Raw genomic sequence first — 10347 nt, forward strand, 5'->3', positions numbered from 1 at the left:
GATCGTGAATTTAACATGGTATCAGAGCAGGTTAATTGATCCTGATTTATGCTTCCGCAAATTCCAACTTTTCTTTTAGTTGTGATTATATTATATTTCAATCGTGTATACGATTTGTTTTCCAAGATTAGTCTTGTGATTATGACGAGAAAATCAAGTAGAAGTAGAAAAAAAAAATCAACCAAGAATAGGAGATTCAAAATTTTTATGAGATTATTAAAGTTTATCGAAGACGTAGTTCCTCTCCAACAAAGGTATGATTCTACATTTATTTTCGATTTTTTTCAGATTTTTTTTCATTTTTTCGAATTTTTAGACCTAAAATAGGTCTGAAATTAAAAATTGAAGTTTCGGAACCAAAATCACGGATCTGGTTCACTTTCAACAACCAGAACCAAATATTCTCCGTTCCGGAACAATTACCCAATTTTGTTAAAACCTGCGACCAAACAACCCCTTAAGAACATGTTGACCAGTCCACTGTCTCTGACTCGTGTTTCTTTACGCACGATGACGTCAGCATGACGTCATCTTTCGCGACTTCCTTTTACCGCGAACTTGAGTCTTCTTCTCCGACGACTGCATCTAGGGCATTAAGCCGATTACTTTTCCGGCTTCATTCCTTCACTAGACGAATACTTCCCACGTCTTGGACCATCCTCAACCTTCACAAACTGTTTTCCCTTTCCATTTTGTGACAAATCCAGCGATCTTCTTTGGTTCAAATCACTCTCTCTCTAGAATATTTCTGTCGGCTGCAACGAGTATGCTTAGATCGACTGTTTCCTCTCTTCGCAACCACTTCTCGACGAACCCTAGAGCTATTATGTCCCTTTTTCCCTTCGATCGACATCATCATGAACTCATTCAAACCCTAGAGTAACCGGAACTCCATGTCTCACCGGAACCCTAGTTTAGTGATCATGAGATACAACTCACTATTAACCGAGTCAACTTAGTTGACCTGTGACTCAGTCAACGGTTCTAACTTGACCACTATTAGACTTGGGGTGCGTTTAGAAATTAGTTAGGCCCGTCTATAACCCGGTCTATTAAGCCCACTTTAGTCGTCTAAAGGCGCTCTTTCCATTTTCCAGTCGAGTAGGTTTGACCCGGCTTTAATCCGTGACTTAACCCGTGACCCGGACCTACCCCTTTCTTCTTCTTCCTTCTTTCCCGCGAGATAAAAACACTAGGAATTGAGAGGGTTCGATTTCCGGCAACATTTTCCGGCGTTTTTTCGTCACCAATCGACTTCTATCATCGATTTGGACATCATATACTAACAACCGACGATTCCCTTTTGATTTGGTGAAGAATCGAGAATTTTATAACCCGAAAATTCATAACTTTTTGGAACTTTCTCTCTCTAAAGACTAAACAATCTATTGAAGGTCGTTTTTGACCGAATTTGATAGCTATGGTCTATATCAATCATCGATTTAGAGTTTCTTACAAATCACAGATGACTTTATTGTGAATTTCTGATTCGGGAAATCCAAATTTTGAGAAATTTCTCAATTTTGATAAACCCTAATATAGAAGTTCCTAAATTTCCCCAAATTAAGTATTTGTGACAGTTTCTCATCCCATTGTTTTGTGACAGCCTTTTTTGCCACAGTTTATCTGTCGGAAATTTATTTTGTGATAGACTTCTAATGTCACCTATAACCAATTTTGTCTAGTTGTGACACAATTTTTCTGTCACTTTCTCTTCTATTTGTAACACTAAAAATAGATTAATTTCATCTAATTTTCTTTCCGGATATCTCGTGATATTTCCAAAGTTTCCAAAGTCATACTTTCTTTATGACGACTTTATTTCTCTACCAAAATTTTGGACTTTCTCTTCAACGGAGAAAGAATTTCTATTTTGGATTTTAATTCCGGAATTCAACCCACGAAATTTTCATAATCATATATTTCTCATGATTATTTTCTTTCTTCCAATTATATTTTGGACTTTTACTTACCACAAATAGAATATATCTATTTTGACCTATATTTCCGGATTCTCCTGTGACATTTTCCAACTCATACTTTCTCTATGATGACTTGTCTTTCATACCAAATTACATTTTGGACACTTCCTTTCACCTAATAGAATATCTCTTCCACGGATAGAATATCTCTATCTTTAATTCCGGAATTATATTCGCGAGCTTGCCTTTTTTGGCAATGAATTTCATGTCGACCATCATTTTGGTTGTTACTTTCTAATATTTTTTGGTATTCCGACAATGATTTCTTGTCGATTTTAAACAAAACAACATTATTTTTTTGTCACTCCTAAAGTTCATACTTGACGTTTTTATACGACAAGATATTGATCATCACAACTTTTTAGTTGTTGACATTTTCTTCATACAATGACCAACTTTACATACATGAGAAAAATAAATGTAATTTTGTTGTCATTGATTTTCGCTCAATTTTTTGACCGTAATTACCAACTTTTAGTTGTGACTTAATCCTTCAATCAGCTTCCAACGCATCCACAATGTAAAGGTTGCAAGAAGACGAATACGATGAATCGACAAGTATTTTTTTCTCACTCCAAGTCGGACACTTCAAAAATTACGTGCTCCAACTTGCGGGGGGGTAATAGAATACAAGATACAAGATATAAGACGGTTCTTAAATAAGAGACCCGGCGGTCAAGATGAGTTGCAGAAATAATATACGTGTGTAACACGTGTATGTACGTGACGGATCGAGAAGACGAGATCCGACGATCAAGAGGCATTCAGAATATATTTGAAGATATGTGAAGATATTTGAAGATATGTAATATTAGTATAATATATTCAGAATATCTCTTGTAACTATCTAATGGTAATATTAGATAGATTTTGTATTATTTCCTAGTTTAGTAATCAGAAACTAGGAAACTCTAAACCCTAAATCATCTATAAATAGGAGAGGGTTCTAGGCTTCAAACTCATCGAGTTATGTCTAACCAATGTAACCGATCAACTCCCACATACAATTGTATGTGGTGAATTATAATAAAGAATTATTTCTCCGTGGATGTAGGTCTTGAGTAATCGACCGAACCACGTTAAATTATCGTGTCTTTACATTATGTCCATATCTCCGATTATAATATGATCGTGAATTTAACAAAGTTATTGTTTGTTGATATTTAGAAAATGTTGTGAAAAGTGGGAGGATAATCCAAGATCTACGCCATATTACTTCAATTTCAGACTATGATATTTGAGGTCAAACGATCACCAAACCATGGTTCATATCAATTTAATTTACTGTTTACAAACGAGGAATGCGCACAAAAGGGAGGACATCGGCTTGAAGTGTATAGAACCCTTATTCAACTGTTGGTTTACTCTTTCCGGATTCACCGAAGTTTTTATCTACCTGTTTAAATATCATAACCATGCAAATTTGTCTAAGTATAATTAGGGATGGGAATCGGGTCGGACCATACTGTTAAGAATTAGTGTATATACATATTGAAGTTTCTATTTACTTAGTCAAATAACGGGTTCTTAGTTTTTAGTAACAGTCAAGTCATAAAGTATTAGTTACAGAATTATTCGAAAAGTAGTCTAAGTAGTTGCAGTTTTTTTGGAGTTTATTGTTAGTTTTATGACTATAAATATGATATGTATCTAGTTAGTGTTACTTCAAGTAGAAATAAAGAATTCTCAAGTATCTACTGTTTTCTTATCTACTAAGTGTTACTTCTCTTTGTTCCAGTTTTTTCTGTTTTTTGTTTTATGGTACCAGAGCTAGGTACTGGAACTTCAAAATTACTTTCTCTCTTCTTGTCTATCAAGCATTCAAGCTTGTCTGTCTTGTTGGGGGGAATTGAAAGTTGTAGAGGGGAAGTTTCTTATTGCAGTATGGAGTTTGCAAATGGGGGAAGTAGCACAAATCAACAATTCGGTGTTGAGAAACTTGTATGGACAAATTTCAAGTATTAGAGAATGTGCATGGAGGCTTATCTTTAAGGTTGTGGGAACTCGTTATTGGTGAAGCAGAAATTCCAGTTGATAATACGGAAAATGCTGAACCGCGAAGGAAATGGAGGATAATATGTGGTAAAGCCCTTTTTGCCTTGAGGACTTCAATTGGAAAAGGTTTCATTGATCATGCGCGTGATATTAGCTCACCAAAGAATACAGCCAAATTATAATTGCTGGAGAATGAATTAGCAATGTTAACACAAGGAGGTATGTCTATTTCTGAATATTTCTTATGGATTAAGAGTATTTGTTCTGAAATTTCAGAATTAGATCCGGATGAGAAGATCAGTGAAGGTAGATTACGTAGATTTCTCATTCGTAAATTGAAGAAGGAACCATGTTGCAAGTGAAAAGGAAAGCAATGAACCACTCAACTGGGAGCAATGTTTCACCGTAGAAGTAGCTAAAAGAAGGAACCATGTTGCTAAAAAAAACAATCCGTGATGAAGTAATTTTCAACCATGAAAGGGGCAAAGAAAAGTGGATTGTTGATTCTGGTTGTTCTCATCACGTAACTGGAGATGATTCATTATTTTCAAAATTGAGAAAACATAACGAAGAACGAGTTATTATTACCGCTGATGACTCCATATATCCAGTAGAAAATGAAGGAGTCGTTAAGATTGGCAATATTGATACAAGTGTCAATTTCCACGATTTCTTTCATGTTCCGGGCGTGAAGAGAAATTTAATTTCAGTTTTTCAAATTACTAACTCTTGAAATTATGTCTTCTTTGGGCCAGACGATGTAAAAGTTCTTGATAATGTGAAGACAATGGATGCTGATGTTGTTTTGACTAGTAAGAAGAAAGGGTCTTTGTTTGTCTTGGCAGCAGGGGAAGCCTAAGTGAAGAAAACAAGCCAAACGGACAACTCAGGAATTTGGCATGCTCGGTTAGGTCATTTGGGTTGTCAATTATTGCAACAAATTTCTTCTAACAAATTAATAGATGGACTGCCAACATTGAAGAACGTACATGAAGATGTCATTGGTCCAGGATGTCAATTTGGCAAATCACATTGCCTTCCGTTTCAAAGCTCATCCAACCGTAGATAAGCCCCTTTTGAATTAGTGCATACAGACTTGATGGAACCAACAAAAACACCATGTTATAGTGGGTATTCTTATGTTATGGTGATTGTAGTGGTAGATGATTTTTCAAGATATACATGGGTAAAGTTCTTGAAATTGAAGAGTCAAACACTCTTTAACTTCATAAAGTTCAAGAACACCATAAGAGAAGTAGTTTGGGCAGAAAATAAAATGCCTAGGAAGTGACAATGGCAGAGAGTTTATGTCTGATGATTTCTTTCAGTATTGTGAGAAAATGATATTCAAAGACAAATGACATGTCTTAATACCCCTCAGCAAAACGGGGTAGCAGAAAGGAAGTTGGCACATATCGCTTCAACAAGTCTCTCGTGGATACACGACAAGAATCTTCCATGAGAACTTTGGGCTGAGCATATTAATGTGCGTGTCATGTGATAAATTGGTTACCACCTTGGCCAGGTAAAGAAAATACTCCTTTTGAATTGTTGTGTGAACTAAAACCTAATGTAAGTTACTTTCATGTCTTTGGTTCTGTTTGTTATATTCACATTCCAAAAATAAATCGAACCAAACTTGATCCGTAAGCAAAGAAGTATGTTTTGTGGGATATGACTCCAGCAAGAAAGGATGGAGTTGCATGAATCCAAAAACCAAAAAGTTTGTCACTTATAGGGACATTGTATTCGATGAGATTTCCACCTATTATTCAGCCCAGAAAAACTCTGTGCAGGAAGTCATTCTTAGTGATGGTCAAAAGCAGCTAGTTCTCAAAAATAATTTACCAGATTCAAATACAAATGAATCTCCAACTGATTGCCGCTCAAATGGAAATGATCAACAAGTTGAAAGAAGGCCTATAAGGCAGAAAAGACAACCAAATTACCTCAAAGACTATGAGGTTCAATTGTGTACAGGCACTCCATGCTTCTTTGTAGGAGAAGTAGATGAAGAACAAAAAAGCTTCGAAGAAGCCAAAGATCGTCCGAAATGGGAAGCTGTGATGCAAGAAGAGATTGAAGCATTAAACAAGAATCAGACATAGGAGTTGGTGATGAAACAAGAAAACTACAAGCCCGTCAATTGTAAATGGGTTTACCGTTTAAAGAAAAATTGAAATGGAGATGTTCAAAAACACAAAGCTCGACTAGTTGGCTTTTCTCAAAGTTACGAATTGGAGAAAGGTTTAGTCCTGTTGCGAAGAGGGTAACAACAAGAACCATTATTTCTCTTGCAACTTTCCAAAATTGAAAGGTAGGGCAACTTGACGTAAAGAATGCTTTTCTTTATGGAGAGTGGATCGTGAAGTATTCATGGAGCAGCCTGAAAGATATGTTGCGGAGAAATATCCTAACCATGTGTGCAGACTGAGAAAGGCGTTATATAGCCTTAAACAACACCACGTGCTTGGTATGGTAAAGTTGCTCAATACTTTATCTTTTGCGGCTTTAGAGTTTCAGATGCAGATTCTAGTTTGTTTATTAAATCGGATTCAAATATGCATTTGATGGTTTTATTATATATGGATGATATGATCATCACCGGAGATAATGACCTAAAATTCTGTTTGATTTGAGATGCAGAACCGAGGGGAGACTAGTTGTTTTCTTGGTTTAGAAATTAAAAAATCAGATCAAGGATATTGTGTTTCTCAAAGGGGCTTTGCAAGGAAGTTGTTACACATTTTTTTCATGGGGGAGTCAAGAGAAAAAACCATTCCAATGGAGCCACATCTCAAATTGATCAAAGATGAAGGAGAACCACTAAAGGATGTTAGGAAATTTCGGAAACTGGTTGGCAGTTTAATTTAATTGGCTATCACAAGGCCTGAGACTCTGTTGGTGTAGTTTCTCAATTCATGCAGTGCCCAAGGTCTAGTCACTTAGATACAGAAAAAGGAATTCTTCGTTACGTGAAGGGTTCACTTGAGTATGACCTTATGTACAAGAGGACTCAAAAGTTCTGTCTAAAAGGGTTCACTAATGCAGATTGGGCTGGAGACAAAAATGATAGACACTCAACTTTAGGTTATTGCTTTAGTACCGGTTCAGCTATGGTGTCTTGGTGTAGCAAGAAACAATCGGTGGTTACATTATCAAGCACATAAGATGAATATGTGGCAGTAACTATGGCTGCACAATAATGTATGTGGTTGAAGAGGTTAATAGAAGACATGTTCTGCAAACTTGTTTCTGTTGTCGAAATGTGCGATAATGAAAGTGTTGTTAAGCTTGCCTCCAATCTAGTTTTTCATGCTCGGGCGAAGCATATTGAAGTTCGCCACCACTACATCCGAGAGAAAGTATTGGACCAAGAAATTAAGCTAATAGGAGTCTCTACAACTGATCAAGTTGCAGATATATTCACAAAGGCTTTGGTAAAGCCTAAGTTTGAACATCTCAGAGCAGCTCTTGGAGTTCTTGATCAAGGATGCACTAAGGGGAGTGTTAAAAATTAGTATTATCTACGTATTAAAGTTTCTGCTTACTTAGTCAAATAACTGGTTTCTTAGTTTTTAGTAGCAGCCAAGTCATGAAGTATTAGTTACAGAATTATTGGGAAAGTAGTCTAAGTAGTTGCAGCTTTTTAGGAGTTTATTGTTAGTTTTATGACTATAAATATGATATGTATCTAGTTAGTTTTCTCGGATTTCTTCAAGCAGAAATAAAGTATTCTCAAGTATCTACTGTTTTCCTATCTGTTAAATGTTACTTCTCACTGGTCTAGTTTTTTTTTTTTTTGTTTTACATACTGGTTGAGCCAAAATGTCCATATCATAATCTGCCTTAAGCTCCAACTAGAAGAGTACTATGAAAGTGTAGATGATTTCTACAACATTCAGGTTCACCGGCAAGGTAAAAACTGGTAATAAGACAATAAGGAAGTGAAAAGGGATGCAGGGCCAGGCATAGCCTCCACATAGAATCGCAAAGCCCGACCCTCAGTCTTGAAAACCTAGTCGCCAAGGCCATGAATGATCAAGTCAAACTGCTATAGGATGTAGAGTTTAGCTCGCGGAGCAGGGAGATCCAATTGTTTGAAGGAATTGTGAAATTCTCAATGTCTCATAGACTAGTGTGTGGCGTCCACGATGGAAACAGTAGAGTTTGAAGAATCTGCTAAGATAAAAGAATCGGTTTTGGTTGAAGAAAGATAATGAGAAGATTATGAGGAAGATGGGGTTAGGGGAAGAAACCCTCCGGTGGCGAGATAATGTATAAAGATTAATCTAACGACGTTGTTGGTCACGTTATGCAACGTCACGTTGTATTGAGGATAGATGAGCGGACGAATAACACAATAATGGAATCTCCTTGTTAGATTCACAAGTGTACTGATATTAATGACGAGACGCCAATGATGAACATCCTAACCAAATGAAAGATCTTTTCGGAATCAAGAAAGAAGTCTAAAACTCGAAAACTCATAGTAATGAAAGTAATTGAGATTTAGATTTGTTTTGAAAGCTTAAGGAAGGCTTAAAAGACTGAGAGAGAAGGTTATTTGATGGCAACTAAAGCCTATTATAATGAATGCGTCTGGCAGGCCCAACGCCCGAGTTGTAGTAGCATAGTGAAAAATGGAGCATTCTACGACAACATCAAGAGATCCTTTAGGTTACCAAGTAGATTTTAAAAGAATATTTGGGTCGTGAATTTAATTTACCCCCAAAAGTAACTTAAGCAGAGATAGAAAGCGTTCTGACTACAGATGTTATATCCTAAGGAGAATCAAAAGCAGACCAAATCAAAAGCAGACCAAATCAAAAGCAGACCGAATCAAAAGCAGACCAGCAGAGGAACACCTCTTGCTTTTCCAACGGTTTGACATACCTCTTTTGAAAAAGAAATGTTAATTTCGTTTTAGCCCCTAGTTTATGACCAACTCCCCGTTTCGGCCCCCATAAGTGTTCAACAGTTCGTTTTGGCCCCCAAGGGCAAAACAATTTCAACACTTTCTGAAAATACCTTTAGGAGCCAAAAAGGAATTAATTCCCAAAAAACTTAAAAACAATTACCTCATCTCTCCTACCCTCCTCCATTTTATCACCTATATCCTCTACTTCATCTCGCTTTCTAAAGATAGCCGGTCAACCATTTTTTGGGCGACCTTCAAACAAAAAAAGTTCTTTCTTTCTCTTATTTTCGCTTTTTCTTCTCCTTTATTTCTCGTGTTCTTCATTTTTCTTATATTTTTTTACTCTCTCATCTCCGGCGAATGGGACGAGCCCCTTCGCCAGAGGTCTGGTTTCCAGACCTTAAGTCGACCAGACCTCTGGCAAAAAGGCTCCTCCACTTTGCCGGAGAAGAGAGAGTGGAGATAGGGAAGAGAAAGAAGAGATAAGAAGAAGAAGAAGAAGATATCAACCGATTGATCTGGGTGCCATGTGCTTGAATCATGAATATGCACGAGCTAGACTTTGATAGCACCAACAAAGAGGTGGATCCGAAAGAGGCTCTGCCACCTCACCCTGAAACGCGAGGTCGGCATGAGTTGCCTAAGTACCTTGAGCTCTGCACATTTTAAAAGCCAACTGAGGGGTGAATATGAGTCAGCTCTACAACCTGAGCTCTGAAATGGGAAGTCGGTAGGAGTGAGCTTGACCCTTGATCTCTACTCTATTTGAGAAAAACGTTGATTACGTGGAAGGGTAGATATCGCTGAATATCCATTTTTAATGTAAAAAAGTTACGAGCGAACAACCATGATAAAAAAAACCACATTAATCATCCGACCATGTGGTCTTCTTAAAGCCGGTGATTTAGCACCATCATGCAAACATATATAAACGAACACATGTTTTTCGAGAAAAATGGTTTAATCCTTACCCATTGATTTCTCCTTGGCTTTTAACATGCAACAAAACTAACTGGAGCGTCAGAGTGCCTTTGGAGTTACCCATCCCATCATCTAATCATCGACGACAAGGAGGATCAATTGAATTAATGGTAACAAGCATAAGGAGTCAGGATTTGGAATAAGGACGCGCTGAAAATTAATGTCAAGAAAATCGTTTATTTTATTAATAAAAGAACTTTTTTTTATTAATTGAAAATTGACTTATATGATCATAATTGCAACGAGATTACGAATTAGAACAAACGAAACGAATACATTAGATAGTGAGAGAACTTTTTAAATTTGGTATAAGAAAAAATGAAATAAAGAAAAAAGAGGGAAAAGAGTTAAACTGGTGACCACCACTTACACTAACCGGTAGTTCACCACTTAGCTAGTCAAATTACATAGAGTATACCAGGTTTCCTTCTACATTTTAAGTTTAAGTTTTTAACCATTAGATTTAAA

Source organism: Eschscholzia californica, unplaced genomic scaffold (assembly GCF_041429995.1).
Source record: "Eschscholzia californica isolate CP2 unplaced genomic scaffold, dmEscCali1.0.p SCAF_6, whole genome shotgun sequence".
Lineage (NCBI taxonomy): Eukaryota > Viridiplantae > Streptophyta > Magnoliopsida > Ranunculales > Papaveraceae > Eschscholzia > Eschscholzia californica.